Source organism: Trachurus japonicus, chromosome 11, assembly GCF_045865225.1.
Source record: "Trachurus japonicus isolate A0001 chromosome 11, Traja_1.0".
Taxonomy (NCBI): Eukaryota; Metazoa; Chordata; class Actinopteri; order Carangiformes; family Carangidae; genus Trachurus; species Trachurus japonicus.
This window is the reverse complement of record NC_140917.1, coordinates 11,011,057-11,027,642: the sequence shown is the minus strand read 5'-3', so window position 1 is coordinate 11,027,642 and position 16,586 is coordinate 11,011,057. Positions and strand designations below refer to the sequence as shown.

At 42.1% G+C, this 16,586-nt stretch overlaps 1 pseudogene across 1 annotated transcript in view; it reads right to left on the bottom strand.

Moving 5' to 3' along the window:
- LOC146978260 (glutamate receptor ionotropic, kainate 5-like) overlaps positions 1–16,586 on the bottom strand; it is a 206,216-nt pseudogene that overhangs the window by 74,259 nt on the left and 115,371 nt on the right. The window contains exon 2 of the transcript XR_015037067.1: positions 12,983–13,141. The product of XR_015037067.1 is annotated as a glutamate receptor ionotropic, kainate 5-like (transcript). The remainder of the gene's footprint in view (positions 1–12,982; positions 13,142–16,586) is intronic.

Genomic DNA, 16,586 nt, shown 5'->3' with positions numbered 1-16,586 from the left:
AAGTTGAGGGGCAAGTTTAAGGGCTGTATAGCCCTCAATATTGAGATTTTCTGACACCACCCTTGGGAGCAAGGGCTACCCAGAATGCATTGCATATTTTCACCTAACCCAAATTCCAAGTTACTTAAAATGTCAAAGTAATCATGCAGATAGAAAAGGTCAACATTAGTCCATGTCTGAGTTGAGTCCTCTACAACACTCATTCTAAGACACATGTGCAAGTGCAACAACTGTGACTGATGTGTTCATCTGTCACTGTATTATTGATCACCAGGTAAGACGGAGGAAAACACTGTTGGCATTTCAAAGTCATCCTACAAGAATGATGGTTGCTTGTATGTAATTGGCCTCGTGGATGAAGTCATCGGAGCATTGGTTGTGTTGCCAGTGTCCCCGCTGCTCTGACGGTCCTCCTCCATTGAAAAGAACGAGAGGCTGCGTTTTGTCATAAAAAGCTAAAGCTACAGTCGGTCAAAGAAAAAGAAAAAGAAAAAAAACAACCACAATGTTCCCTCTTTATCTCTTTATTTGGAAAACTCCACATGATGTTTTTCGGTGTCACAATGCAGCTCTGTGTTCTCCCAGAATGCCCTGCACTTGTAAGGGGACGGAGGGGGAGGATGAAGATGAGAGCACAGATAAGGAGTCTTCTTCAGCAGCCTCAGAAGTGTTCAGACACTATCTCTGTTTACACAATATCTGGTTCTCTGGGTCACTGCGACCACACACACACACACACTGCTAGAGAGAGAGGAAGACGATGAAGAAGAGTAATCACAGAGGGTTCAAACACTTGAACTGAGTTCTTAAAGTTTGTGTAGCGGAGCGACTCTCTGGTCTCACGGTGTGTTGTGTAATGTGAGAAGCTGTGAGCGGCCACCTCTGCCGCCGGCCCAGGGCTCATTAACATTTATCCGTCAGGAGACGAGAGGAGCCGAGACACGTCAGGAGAAGAACGAAACAAAGCCCTGAATCATTACCATCCATTAAAAATAAAGCAGTGCAGGGACTCCTCGGACATTTCACCTGAACTTTTCAGACTATTATTTCTCTGAAGATGTTAACTTTCCCACACTGTTTCACACAGTCCAACCGAGTCTGGTGAAGATCAAAGATTAAAGAGCCCAATCTGCACAAGAGAAGGATTAATCAAGCCAAAAGAACCAGAACCTGAAAATGAAGACACCAGAATTTTCTTTCACACCATCCTGCCTGTTCATCATTAAATATAAAAAGTCGTGCCGACCTTCACTCTGAAGCTTTTTGCTTTATTTGTCTTACAGCATCGAGACTGTAAATCATTTTTCATGTTGGTTTCAGAACGTGAATGGAATTTTAAAATCTGTGCTCCTTTTGGTAGATTTACAACTTCAGGAACATGAGACGTGGGGAAGAAACCTACAGTACGGTGGCCTGGAGAGGTCAAAGAGAGGGCAAATTCTGCTACAAAGTCCTGTAAGATGGGTCTGTTGACAAAACCACAATACATCTAACATTTCCTAAACACTTGAAAAATATCCCTTTAACGTCAATTTTGAATAAATAAAAAATGTAGCATTAATTTGTGATTAGTCATTATTAAAGTAACACAATGTAAGATTTATCTGGTTAAGAAGGTGCTGTATCCTCGGAGAAGCACAGTTGCCTGCGTGAATTTGTCATTGTTGGTTCTGGTGCCAGTGCTCAGTCTCTGGAGCTTAGTGCAACTGTGATGTACCAGGACCACGGTGGCGCTGTGTTCCTACCTGAACACAAAAGTTACATAGTGCAGTTGCAGCCGGCGCGTCCCTGCTCAGGCTACAGCGGCAGCACGATTCACCCTATTAACCATTTTTCTACCACTTAAATGAGTTTGGAAACATTATTTTAAGGTCAAAAAACTACATAGTGTTTCTTTAAAGTACAGGCTTTTCATTTAGTGTTGATTTTGGCGGCCCCTGTGGAGCGGTGGTGTTTTGCCGGAATGAAGTTTGTCTGGCCGGCGCGTGTACATTTGTTTTGGAAACGTCGGAAAGAAGACGGGACTTGCTTTGAAAACTTTTTTTTTTTAGCAGCTATCTGCAGCGTGCGTAGTAATGTCTATTCATATAATTTCGTCAGTGGTTCGACCCGACCATGCCTTATAGAATTAGACTACTTAGAAATAGCGTATCTTCACACTGATGGGCTCATTTGCTGTTGTAGGTAACAAAGACACATCAGCAGAAACCAGAAACTTCTGCGTATCCAGTTAAAAGCTCCGTACCGGGGCTTACTTGACTAAATGTTAAAGGTCTTTCAACCTAGGGAGTCTGCACATTACAGATTTTTTGTCAATTCTCACATTTTGGGGGCTGGAAGGCAAGACAAACACCCAAATATATTTTAAAGAGCCTTCAAAAAGTGATATTTCCATAATATGTCCCATTTAAACAAGCCGTCAGTAATTCCCGTAACTTTGTGATGTCAGAGACCCTTGGTTCTGATTGGCTGACACTGCCCTGTTGTTGTTAGAGCTCCAAAGAGAAGGAGACAGAGATGATATTTGGTTCTTTAAAACCACATATATATCTTCTCATGGATCTTCACTTCAAATAAAACACATGAAAAAGTGTAAAATATGGGACCTTTAAAACTCAAAAAAAAAAAAAAAAAGTTCAAATCCAAACATCAAGGTCTTTGGTAGAGACTGATTCATCTGGAACATGGAGAGAAAACACCAGAGAGTCGATTCTCAGCGAGCGCGTGCAGCTACAGAGGTGAGTCAACGTGATATCAGGCTTCGAGCTCATTATAAAACTGGATGTATCAGCTGGAGGCAGCTGGTTCGTGTTAGTCGACATACAAATCCTAATTCTTTTATTCCTCTTTACCTTCGCTACAGTCAGACCGACCCTGGTCCTGTCGCCTCTGCTCGTGTAGTCCACTTCCACCGTGTCATGTAACATCCTCACAACCCTCCAGCTCTGACCTCGTTTCCCCCGGCTCGCTCTTCCTCTTGTGTTTGCGTTTCCCTCTGTTTGCTGTGAATTACCTCCTGACAGCTCCGTTTACCGACACCGAGCTGTGAAACAAGCTCCGCTCAAATTTAATATCAAATCATGTTGTTTCAACTTCCCTCCTTACCCTGGTGGTGAGACGTCTTCCTGCCCGCCGGTGCAGAAACGCCATCTCGTATTTATGTAAAGATGCTGCAGAAACGAGTCCAACCTCGACCGCAAACCGACGCCGGCGTTTTTTGTGTGTTTTGTGTGTGGATTTAACCTGAGACACGATGATAGAAACTCCCTTTTATCGAAGCAGAGGGAGCTCTGCAGACTGATTTCACTTCGTCCCTGGAGACGGTGTAACTCCACCAAAAAACTGACTAACAGGTTTTCTTGTCACTTCCCACCTCCGAGCTCCGTGCGTTTGACATCCTCTGATATGAGTGTGGAAGTCTGGACTCTGGGGGGCTGCGCGGAGGTCGACAGATTCGACGAGACAAGACGAAAAGCAAAGTAAAAACAACAAAACCGCTCTGCTGGCTGCTTCGTGGAAGCACGGAGCGGCAATCCTCCTGCGACCGCTGTTCTTTCAGAGGCAAACAAGACGCCTCCGTGGACACAAGGGTATACAAATGTGTGTCCATGTTACCGGGCATATTGATTTTTTTTTTCCTGAGCAGGTCCACTGTGGTGATATGAAAGTTTGTTTAGGTGAAGTGTGAAGCAGCGTGGAAACAAGTCCCTGAAGAATCCAGAGGTGAGAGCGGTGTGTTATTTCTGCGTCTGTGTCTTTGTCTTCTTCTGTCAGAGTCCGTCACCTTCGTGTTCAATCTGGAATCGTTTTCTTCCAACGCTGTGGTCCAGACCCAGATATCAATTGTTGGATGGACTGGGATGAAACGTGGTCCAGACATTCCTGGTCCCCTGAGGATGAGCTGTAACAACTCTGATCGTCCTCTGGCTTTTCATCATGAAGGGAGCATGTGGTGCTGTTGGACATCGTCAGGCTGTTTCCTCCTCTTTATAGTCTTTACGTTGAGTTGAGCTAAGCTAAGCTAAGCTAACCTAACTAGCTGCTGGCTGTAGTTTCAGTCCACACAAGCATCATCTAACCGGGTAATGTAAATACACAGCAAAAAACTGTGTGTATGCAACAACAGCAAGTACTTGCTCTGCAAAAACTCAAAATCAAAGTACTTGCACTGCAAAAACTCAAAATCAAATCAAAATGTCTAATTTCTAGTCAAAACTAATCTCTTTCCATTTAAAATGAGCCTTAAAGTTAACTTGTTTTAGATAATTTTCACTTGTTTCAAACTAATTTTTACTTAAAATAAGTAGAAAATTCTGCCAGTGAAAGCAAGTTTTTTGTGCTTAAAATAAGAAAAAAAAAACTTGCCCCACTATCAGATTTTTCTACTTATTTCAAGTGAAAATATGCTTGAAAAAAGTTAAAGTGTCTAAAAACAAGATACATTTTAATGTGATGAGTCTTATTTTAAGTATAATGAGATTAGTTTTGACTAGAAATAAGACAAATATTCTTGGTAAGATTTTGAGGTTTTGCAGTGTAAGCACTTTCGAGATCCTTAGTTTCTCATTGGTGAGTTCCTCCCAAACCTGTTTCCAGTCAAATCTGTATCTGTGTCAAATATAATGTCTAAAATGCATTCTAATGAAGCATCTGTTGGTGTTTGCTCTCACTCTTCAATAAATTAGGGTGAGAAACAGTCTGCTCTGATATATACCAAACAAGTGATGAGTTTAAAAGCCACGAGAAAACACCGGGTTCTGTCAGACGAAGCCTGTGGTGTTAGTCTCAGAGTCATTTAGCTGAGATACTTTGTTAAAGTCGAGCCACAGGGCATGTTTGTAAAACTGTGGAAGAGAAAACTCTTTCAGATTAAAGCTGCGGGCCAACGATGGAGCTGTTTACTTCTCCGTCCTCGGGTGGATTTTCTCTGTCTGCCACAGCGTCCTTTAATGCAGCAGCTCCTGTGTAGTTTGCAGATATTTAATGACGAACATGGTCTAATGATTCCTTCAGAGTGACTGATAGCGCAGCTTGGAATAATTCATGGAGGTTTTTAGCTGCAGCTGAAGGACACTGATGCTCCTGAATTGTTAAAATCCTTCTCTACAATATTTATGTGCTTGACTTGATTTTCAGTGCTGCCAGGGGGAGGAAGTATCTGCATGATGATGTCACTTAAACATTTATTTCATGCTCCTTTGATTTTCAGTGGTGTAACAGCGCAGAGGGGTGGACATAATAACACGAACAGCTGTGTGGTGTAATGCAATCCCCAGTAAAAAAGATGACGCTGATCCAAAGGGCTCTGTCTATTTCAGGGAGGCACGATAACAATATATACATATATACTATAATATTGGTACGGATAATTAACGGCCCGATACTGGCTGATAATTATTGGCCAAAATACTCATTTAAGTCCAATAATGACATCACTAGAGCCAATTAGAGTTAGTCAACATTTCCTTGATTTCAATCATTTTATGTCCGTTTGCCCACTAAGTTGATTTGAAACAATAATAAATATTGATTTTTGAAGAGCCATTACTGTTGTTTATGATCACAGTCGTGATGTCGGTTACATTATTCTGTTAAGTCAGAGGCAGAGCTATAAATTCATCTTTACTTACTACATCTTAGCTTTTCTTAACCTCTGGTGTACATAAACTATAAAAAATGTTATCAGTATCGGCATTGGTTAGGAGAAGCAGGACGTTATCTATTATCAGTATTGGGAAAAAAAAGGGCTATCATGCATCACTGGTCTATTTCCCACCTCAGTGAGTTTCTAGATGTTTCCAGGAGGTTGAAGATAAACAAATCTGAAGGTACGGAGTTAAAAAAAAATGTCCTCTGTGGCCCTCCACTGAATAAAAAAGAGGAAATGTCTGGTTATGTTGTATCACTCCTGATACTGGGACAGGACAGTCATCCAATTAAATGTCCTGGCTGAGCTATGTTCATGTCAGTCATGGTTTGGTTTCCTTCAGTGTCAGAGCAGCTTCAGCAGCTGGATCATCCACAGACGGAGCCTTCCATCCAGACCAGGTAAATGGTCTGTATTTATATAGCGGTTTTTACTATACCTGAAATGATACCCAAACAGTACATCACATTCACCCATTCACACACACATTCACACAGTGATGGGGGAAGCTGCCATGCAAGGGACGAACCACGACCCATCAGGAGCAAGGTGGGTATAAGGTGTCTGGCCCAAGGACACTACGGCACACTGGTGACTACGTATAACCAGGAAAAACAGTTTGACATTTAAAATCAGTTATTCTCAGCTGTAACTCAGTGTCAAATTCCAGGCATCTGACAACTTACATCCTGCATTCAGTGAAAATACAAAGATGAAATCAAGAAAGGTGTAAAATGTGAATAATAACGATTTAGAGAAACCAGTCCTAGCCTGGTCAGATGCAAACATGAACTGATGAAGCCTCTTGGATGAGAGGTGAAACGTCTTCCTAGAGAAATAACCAAGTCCAGTTGCATTCGATTGAAATTTCCTTGAGATAACTATGACCTGGACAAATGAGAACGTTCACAGGTGATTTGGAGGTAAACACATTCAGTAACTTATTTGTGATGGATAAAATCAGTTCATTTTTAATCTCAGTACTTGAGTGTGGAATGAGTATTTTTGTATTCTTTTTCACACATTTTCATGTATTGATAACTGTTCCTTTAATTTTTTATCATTTATATCCTCCAATAATGGTCCAAGGTTGAAATGTGTGCTCTATAAAGGGTAAAAACTGGATTAAGAAAAAGTGTTTCTTTAACTTCTTGCTTGCAATTACAACAATGAGACATTCTCATTGGGGATATGATGTCACTGACTGACAACAAATATGAATGGAAACATTTGGGATAATGTGAGAACACAAGTCTTGTTGTTTTTGGACATTTGAATGTGGACAAGCTACATGTTATACCTTTAAAGCACTGGTTGCATAACAAGCATATTAGCATTGTGACATTAGCATTCAGCACAGCTTCATAGAGCTGCCTGTACAGCTGAGGACTGAGCTGAGACATTTCAGGGACCTTCCAGTCAATAGGTGACTTTCATTTTTGTGTAAATTATCACCGTCTGAATCGTAGTAATTGGCAGAGAAGCCGGTGTTGTATTGACCTGGGGGGGCGTGGCCACAGAGCTGCAGCACAAACACACAAAGTTCCTCGAACTGCAGTCGCCGGCGTCTCTGATCTCGTCTGGCTCGTACAGTATCTCAGCGTGTCTCTCAGCGACGAGATCGGCTCATTGAAAGGTACGTGTGGGATAATTACAGCTCAGTCGCTCCTGTTTGGTGATTTGACTGCTGTTCATGTGAAGTGCAGGTTATAATTACAGGTTTCAGGTAGAGTAAGTGAGTCTAATCCAATAGACTTTGATCAGATTCAGTGAATATCTCCTCATGGTCCACTACATGTGTGAGTTCCTACACAGCCCAGGCTCTGTGAACACAACACAACATCAATGAGATTTCATTATTCACACTATGAGACTTTTTCTTCTTTTTTTCCCCTTTGGCTGATTTTAAATTCCTATACAATTGTTTTGTGTGTTTATTGATCAGAGAGGTTTTATATGTTAGAATGTAAAATTAAAAGTGTTTCCTGTTCCACATGCTTCTGCTTTATTCCTTTTTCAACTTACTATGACTCTTGTATTGAACCAGAACATCAAAGCAAATTCCTTGTGTAAACCTACTTGCCAAATAAGCTGATTCAGATTCACTCATATACTTAAAAAGAGAAACATTACATGTATCTAAATTGGGGCTGAAAGAAAAAGAAACCATTTGCCAAAACCTGTCAGTCAAAACCACTGACAAACAAAGATTTGTATAAAACATCAAGGTAACATTTGAACAGCAGGACTCAGGTCTTCATGAACATAAACTCACTCAGGTAAAAGGTTCTGTGGGTCTTCATTTCTCCCAAAGATCCAAAACCTTCCTATCGTAACGTCAAGAGAATAAAACAACCTGAGAAGACTGAATTTAGCTAATTTTATGAGGAAACTAGTTTGTTTATATGAGACCAAAACAGAACGACCTTCACTTTGGCAGTGAGGAAATAATTTTAAGAACCATTGTTAATTCTCTGCTTATTCACTGAGGCTTGTTAAAGTGCAACTCCATTTCTCTGCGTCTTCTTTTGTGGAGCCTCGGGCTTTACAGTTGGATTAAAGCTGCCTGGCTGTATTTGCTTATTTATTTGAAGAGTATATTGATTTAATTTTCTATTGTTGCCTCTTCATCTGCCCTTGGAGATGACAAGTAAAAACACAGACAGTGCAACCTTACCGTTGCAGGCCGAATTGTGGTGGAAGAGTCGAACTGCACCTTGAATAGCTGGAAATAAAGCCCCACCCCTTTTATATTCTGTTACAGTGGTTGCAAAGAGTCTGCCATGTACTTGCGGTGCACATATCTCCATGGTTCTTGAGATATGCTGGGAAAGTCTTACAGATCCAGGACCCCAATGGTGCAGAACAAAATAACTGGAGCCGACTCCAGTATCCGTACAGCTCACCGTAGTACATACGGCCCTTTTTATTTCCCAGTCACTGAATATGAACCGTGAAAATCTGGTTATAGCCGAGTGTGTTGGATGGGAAACTAAATGAGATTTTCCAGCACTTGACGAGAGAAAACGCAGCTGAAAGGAAACATTCATGCACCTGAACATAAACGCTTCATCTGACTGAATTTAAACAGACAGTATGTTGATGTGTATGTTGCTGTTTTTTTCGTTTTTTTCTAACACAACCAATTTCTTGCAAGAGGTTTAAATCGACCTTCATTTAAGGGAGGCCAGCTGTGAACGTCTGGTTCACACTGCTACACCAACGCCTGCACACAAACAGCTCAATATGAGAAGACCTCTCATTTATCTACAGTCACAGAAATACATGAGTTTGTGTACATACAAAACTGATTTGAGAAAAGTTTAAATTTAAGGATAAATCCGTCTTGATTTATCCGTCTTGATTTAGCTTGATTTCATTGAAGCTGCCGCACAACCTATAATGTTAATTTTTTTTGCATTTGAATCAGAATTTAATCCTGTAATGTAAAAATATCCATCTGTTCACGTTTGACTTCACATACAATATTAATCTGATTGATGACAGATATGGGGTAAAGAATTTTCTTTTCAAACAGAAAGAATTGAGGGAATTTATGATGCATTTTATTTCATACACAACACAACATGAAGCGTCTGTGCAGGTGTCAGTTTTCAGAAATTTGGCTTTACAATTTTTTTTTGCTTTTTGTCGCTGCTCTTTTTCTATTATTTCCTCACTAAAAGGGGATTTTTTTTTTTTCCTTATGTGAATTCGGATATCAATTGAGGGTCTACAGTGAAGGCAGATGGTTTTTGGATGCTGTGCAACATTGACACTAACACCTGTGTTTTGGCCTCATGTATTATTTTCCTCATCTGGCTTGACTCTGTTTTCTAATGGGACATGTTTAATATTTAACTTTAACTAAACTTCCAGAATGATCTTGTCTCATCATACATGATTCACAACAAAACACACACACACCACAAACACTCCCTACAGCATCAAATATGGATTAATCTGCTGCTGAAAACAGTCCCCTAACACATGTTTTCTATTTCCTCCAACAACTTTCTTTAAATAAAAGCTTTACAGTAACATTTGTGAGGTTTTTAAAGGATTCATGAGTTCAGCAGGAAACAGTGGGCTCAGAGCACAGACAAGTCAGAAAGTGCTGAGAGTCGGATTAAGATGGTCGAGATTTGCTGGAAATGAGAGAAACACAGTGGAGTGTCAGGGTCAGGTTTGAATAAGTGGATAAACTGTATTTAATTTCTAACCTTCATAAATAAATAGTGGCAGTGGAGCTCTCTTTTTCTTTCTATCGTTCTCTAAATTCACTCTTTCTTCAACGTGTGACGTCTCTCGTTTCCCACGACTCCACTTCTCAGACCTGAAAGAAACACGCGTGTCGCCATGTGTGTTCGCATGTGTCAAATCTACGTAAGTGTGTGTGTGTGTGTCTTTGTGTGTCTCAGTCAGATGTTATTAATGGGAGAGTGAAAGGTGAGTCATTACACATCAGCATTCGACCCTGTTGCCATGGCAGCGTGGGTGTAAGTGCCTGCTGATTTCTTTTTTTTTCTCTCCCAAATCCCACGTGATGAAAGCAACAGGGATTTGAACTGCGGGGCCGTCGGCGTCGGAGGATGAGCAGGAAGAAAAAGCCTTATCTGCTGCGAGGAGAGAGCTGACCTTTCGCTTTGCAAAGTTAAGTCTCCGCTGTTATTGGAGTTAATCTTCCTCCGCGGGGCGTGATGAGGAGCTGATAGCGGGGCCGGCGGCGCTCGGGCCTTCGCCGTGAGCCGGGGAGTGGAAGCGGTGCAAACTCTACATGACGGAGTTTATTTGGCCACGCAAATGATGCAAACTGAGACGGAGACAAAACGAGGACGGAGGTGGGAGAGAAATGGAGACACAGAGCTGGCGAGTGAGGAGGATGAAGTGAGGCAGAGTGAGAGTGAGAGGGCTGTCACGATGAGGAAACTTTTGTTGACGATTAAAGGGATAGTTCACCCAAAATTCAAAAATTTTCATGAGAAATTGTTGTTTTAAGCTTGTTTGTAGCGGAAGCTCCCAGTGTCTCAGTTCACTGCTCTTCCTGTGTCAGTGCAAATCTCGTGTGATTTGCACTGACCGGCGGAACAATTTCTCATGTTGGGGCTTCAATACAAGAGGGACATTACAGACGAGCAGTATATTTGGATGTTTTTTGGTGTGTCTTTTTGGATGAAGAAAAGTGAGCCCCATTCACAACCATTATATGGACAAATACTGCTGCACTGACCCCCCCGTAACTCAGAGAAGGCACGGAGGACTCTGAAAATTCTCCCAGCCCTTAGTCGACATGAGGGTGAGATAATGAGTGAAATTTGAATTTTGGGTGAACTATCCCTTTAATTGCCATACAAATGATTGCAATTAGCAATTTAATTGATTTTATGTCACTATTATAGTATAAGCCTACACATAGTTTAATAATAAACATACACCTTATCTAGAAGAAGAAGAATTCCCATATTCTATATCCATGATGCTCATGTCAAACGAGGAAACAGTGATGGAAATATGATATTTCTGTTAGCTTCATCCAGCTGTTTTTATACAGATGTATGGAAACCATTTTAACAATTCTGAAAAATAATTGCAGTCAGCTCAAATAATTGCAGTCAGGCAATTGTGTAATAATTGTGACAGGCCTTAGTGAGAGAAATCAAGATGGCAAATAGAGACAGAAGTGAGAGGAGAAATAAACTGATGTGAAGGGAATAAGAGGAGTGAGGGAGGAGGTTTTGTCTGTTCATGTAGTAGAAAGAGGCGGAGGAGGGTCTGGGAGCAGCAGTTCAGGGTCATGCATATTTTTCTTTCGCATTTCAAAAACAACAATCAGACAATATGACACGCTGGCGGCTCAGGTCTGTGGAGGTGAGACACTTAGAGGACACTTTACTCTTTTTGTTGGTCTCAAGTCAAGACCAAAAAGTCCTGAGATAAGTCAAATGCAAAAACCAAACGAGTTTCAGCAAAAAGTCACAAAGTCATCGAGTCAAAGCCAGTCAGACCAGTCAAGTCCTGAACTTTAACTAATGGATACAAATCCAGAGTTTTCACTAAACTCCCTCCCTCTACTGTATGCAGCTGTTTTTTAACCTTCAGTGGCCCTAATACATCGTCATAGTGATGTATCCATTCTCATCTAATCTTGTAGTTTGATAAAGTGATTTGTGGTTTGAAGTTGGAGCAGTTTGCAGTGTGCAGACAGGGGAGGAGGAGCTGGTGGCGACAGTGATGAAACACGATGCAGCTGATGGAGGGAAGGTCGGGAGGATCACAGCGAACAGAGGGAATCGATTCCTGACTTCTCCAAACCATCCAGGGACGTGAGTTCGTTAAAAAAAAAAAAAAAAACGCAAAAACATCAAAAATCATGGATCAATAACCACAGTCAAGTGTGTGGTTAATGGACTGCCGTACCTTCTGTGGAGACAGACATGACAGTCCATCCAACAACTGTTGGGATGTCTCAGTCTGCTGCTCCGACCAGCTGTCAGCCATTAGCATGGGAATCAGTTAGCACGGCGGCTTCACGGTTAGCACAAACACAAGAAGGTCACACAATCTGCACAGCTCTCCTCTGTGATTATTGGAAATTCATTAATATGTTACTCTCAGGTCATTTTAATTCCTTAGGTTGAAGTATTATTCTTATTTCGTAACTTGTTGGGATAAAAATAACCTGTTGCAGCCCCACATCATTTTCATAACTAAATGATAAAATCCTATTTGGACAAATAGTGTATCATCTGCAAAATGTTTGAAAATTAAAGCGCATCACAGAGGAAAATATATTTTGTTCAGCATGACATGGTTCAATGATTAAGAGTTAAAAAAAAAAAACTGCTCAAGTGCTGAAACATTGTCAGATAAGATTTAGTATCACACTTGTGACCTACATTAAAATAAATTTGTACTTCCTTTTGACCTTTCTTTTTTTTTAAAACTTTTGATGCTTTAAACCATAAATCATTCTTTTCTTAGACGAAAAATAAACGTATTAAAAAAAAGATAATGAATTCATGCATCATCATTCAAACAGGAAGTGGTAGATAACCAGGTAAAATGTAGTATGTGTATGTGTTATACCCTATGTGGTACAATATTTTATTCCATTATTGTTCTTTTAAAGGTTGCCTTGTACAATCTGGCAGAGGGACAATCAATGAAAACTAGCTTTTTAAGCTAATTCGGGTGCATTTACATGTGTTTTTTTCTACAATGTTTATTAATGTGCATTGTCCCTTTTCAAATAAACTAAACTAAACTAAACTAAAAGCTCAGAGACTTTCAGGTATCACCAGAGAGACAGTGTGGGATTCAAACAGTGGGACTCACCCATCCGGACGGCAGAGAGGGTGTTGGCCTGGCTGAAGGAGAGCGGTGCCATGGTCAGCAGCGGGACGGCGACGTAAATCGACAGCAGCAGTGCTGGCAGAGCCGGCATCTTCCACTGCTCCTCATGGAGAATGGTCTGCTGGCTGCCTGTACCGCCACCTGCAGGACGGGAGGAGGAAAAGGAGGCGCCGTTAGTTAGCACACGGAGCTAAACCCTGATTTTTATGGCTTTTATGGATTTTACTGCTGCCATTCTGCACGTCTGCACAGCTGATCATTTATTACCGGCACAGCCTGTAACCAAACATTCAGACATGCAGTCGACATGCGGCATCTGCTCCATAAACACACACAACTTGGCACAACACAACACGGTGAACCTCTCCGTGTGCGCGCAGCGTGTTGTCGCTTTATTTATTAGCCACAGTAGCAGGCGGAGACGGCGGTGTTATCGGCTGTGAGGAGTTTAAAGAGAAAAATCTGGCTCGTTATTCACATTTCACAGTAAATTAGATTAGTTTAAGCACTCACATGACGCTCGCTGTCAAGATAAGAGTCACGCAAGGAGGAGAAAACAGAGTCCAAAACAACAACCAGAACCAAAGGCAGAAAGCAGGTGATTAATGAATTATTGCTAAATCTGAATCATCGAGATCATCCACTGCTCACACACACACTCAAAACACACACACACAACTACAGAAGAGACTGATACTACAAAAGTGTAACATAAGAACTATATCAAACATTCATTGCGATTCCACTGGAGGCCATTTTGCTGCATGTCATTCACCCTCTCTTTGTCTCTCTACTGTCCTATCAATAAAAGGCCTGAAAGACCAAAAAATATACTCAAAAAAAAACTGGAAGAAAGAAACAATACACCCTGGAAAAGCTCATTCTTAGAGCCTTTAAGGTAGTGAACCATGTGACACATCTCAGCCAATCAGCAGCTATGTAGGGAAAGGTATGGTTTTGGTGATTGTGTCCTATCAGCTTTTAAAAAAACTTGGAAGTGACTGCAGTTGACAGGTGGTGTTGATGGGCGGGGTTATGGTTTAGTATTAAAGGTGGTTCATTTGCATTTAAAGGGACAAGCACTGCAGCCGTTCTGAACAGGGCTGTTTTGAGCGGATAAAAAGAGCTGTGATGTTTGATTCTTGGGGTATTTTGACCAAAGCATGTCACAGACATGTCTTTAAAACACCTGGGAACTATTTTAATTTGTGGAAAGGGGGCAGAATATGTCTCCTTTAAAGCTATTTCACACTTGTTTCATTGTCTGACATCAAATATGTGAATGAGAGCAGCTTCATGGGAATTCAGTTGTATTCAGACACTGAGCGGAGAGAGAGGAGGGAAATGTGAGAAGCTGGCATTTGACTGACATTAAAAAGCGCAAATGCAACATGATGATGTCACGTCATGAATATGCTAATTAGCATGTGATGTCATTTAGCGATATTTAGCGACATTTACTGTAGATCATCGCTGATAATGTCCTGGAAAAGTCCTGGAAAATGAAATGAATGAAGAAAAGAGTGGGAACCCTGCTGGTGTATCTCATGGTTCATCTCCCCAATGTGTGTGTGTCTCTGTGTGTGTGTGTGTGTTTCACCAACTCAGGTGGCTCTGATTGGCCGAGCCTCATCACATGAGCAGTGTTGTAAAGGCCAGAAAAGCTGCACTGGTTAAAATAGAAACGCTCCGTCAAAATTTAATAATTCTCATTAATTTATAGGTTATAATTCAGGGTGTGGAGAGGACGGAGTCTGGGTCTGGACCTGGACCATGGTCTGACTATTAATGACCTCAGTTCCAGAGTAAGTCAGAGAAATGTGCACGTCACACTGGTGAAAACAGGATGATTAAAAAAAAAGAGAAAAAGAAGAGATGTAGTGTTGCTGTTGTTTTTAATGGATGCAGACTGTTTGAAACTCCCAGCTCGATATGAACGTGGTCTCAGAGAAGAGCAGGGAGCTGGAAACAGAGAGGACGGACATGAGAAAGAGTGAGTGAAAAAAAAGAAGGGGGGAGAGAAAGAGAGAAAATAAATATGAAGGAAAGAGAAAAAGATGAGAGAGGGCAAAGACAGAAAAAGAGGGAAGAGGAGAAGGAGGAAGGCCAGACGAAGAGAGCTAGACAGGGGAAAGAGGGAGAGAAAGGGGGAAAGAAGGGGGGGATTGGTGGTGGTGGTGGTGGGGTGACAGAAAATATTAGAGAACAAAAGTGAGCGTGAGAGAAGAAGAGGCGATCACATGTTGCAGAAAGAGAGAGAGAGAGATTTAAAATGGCAGAGTGAGGGAGCATGACGAAACCAGTCCAAATCTTCAAAGTAGATTAGAGACACTGAAGCGAGGGGCTTTTTTCATTCCCTCCTGTCTCTCTATGTGTGTGTGTGTGTTTTGCATGTTTGCATTGAAGTTCTCCGAGCAACAACGACAACAACACTGAAGCGCCAGAATCCCCCTCCTCCTCCACCCACCCACCTCCCCCCCGACCGCCGCCGCCGCCGCTGTTCAATCCCATCATGCAACTGCTTCATCTTTTCATCTCTGTGTGGACAGTTCTGTTCCTCCTCCTCCTCCTCCTCCTCCGCCCCTCCCCTCCCCTCCTCTCCCCGGGGCGCCACTTCTGCCGCCGCCGCTGCATGCCGTTGCCGTTCTGCGTTTCTGTGGGTTTGTTTAACCCGCCCCTCGCTAAATGTTTATCACCGCCTCGCCAATGAGGCGTCCCACATGAATTTCAATGAGATTCCCAAATGGATTTTAAATTGCGCTCGAGTCGATCGGGGGGACGAGCTTCGGTGGCAGGGAGCGAGACACGACCTGCCGATCGCCGCCGAGAGATGAAGTCAAAGATAAAAGCCGCTGATGAGGGAGGGCAGGAGAGGGAGAGTTCCTCTGATAAGTCATACAGATGATGGCGATAATGAGGATCTATCTGTTTTCAAGCTAATATAATATATGCTGATTGTGATCTGTTGCCGTGAGCTGTGTGTGTTTTGTCTCTCCGCAGCGTCGGCGTGGAGGCTGATTGCTGGCAAACACATAGCGACGTGTCGGAGGAGCAGAAATAACTGCACTTGATGGAGCCAAAGAGTCACGGCTTCCAGCTCAGGGGGCGGACACACGGCAGGCGGACACATTGGTAGACACTAACTAACTAACTAACTAATGTGGCGTTTTAATGCGGGTGGCGGTGCGTTTATGTGTGCAATTCACGAGCCCATGCAGGGCTGCACCTCTTGTTACAGTCACCCAGATGCCCAAGGTTTCCTTGGCTGCAGGGGAGACGACGAGGAGCGCTTCCAATCCACCGAGCCGCCAAATCAACTACTTTCATCACATGTATCACTAGTACGACTAAAAGAGGCAGAGGAAAAACTAAACTTTAGATAAACTGAGCAGCAGAGAGCAGGAGAGAGGGAGGAAAGTCACGACTGCTAGGTCTACAACTACACTAACAGGAAATGAGACAATGGCCCAGTCCCATCCCTCATTTCTAACCCTTTACCCGCCTCTACCACATGAAGGGAAGGTTAGAAATATTCCCCTACAATATAAGACACCACTAATGCACTAACTCTGCTGGACTTTGATTA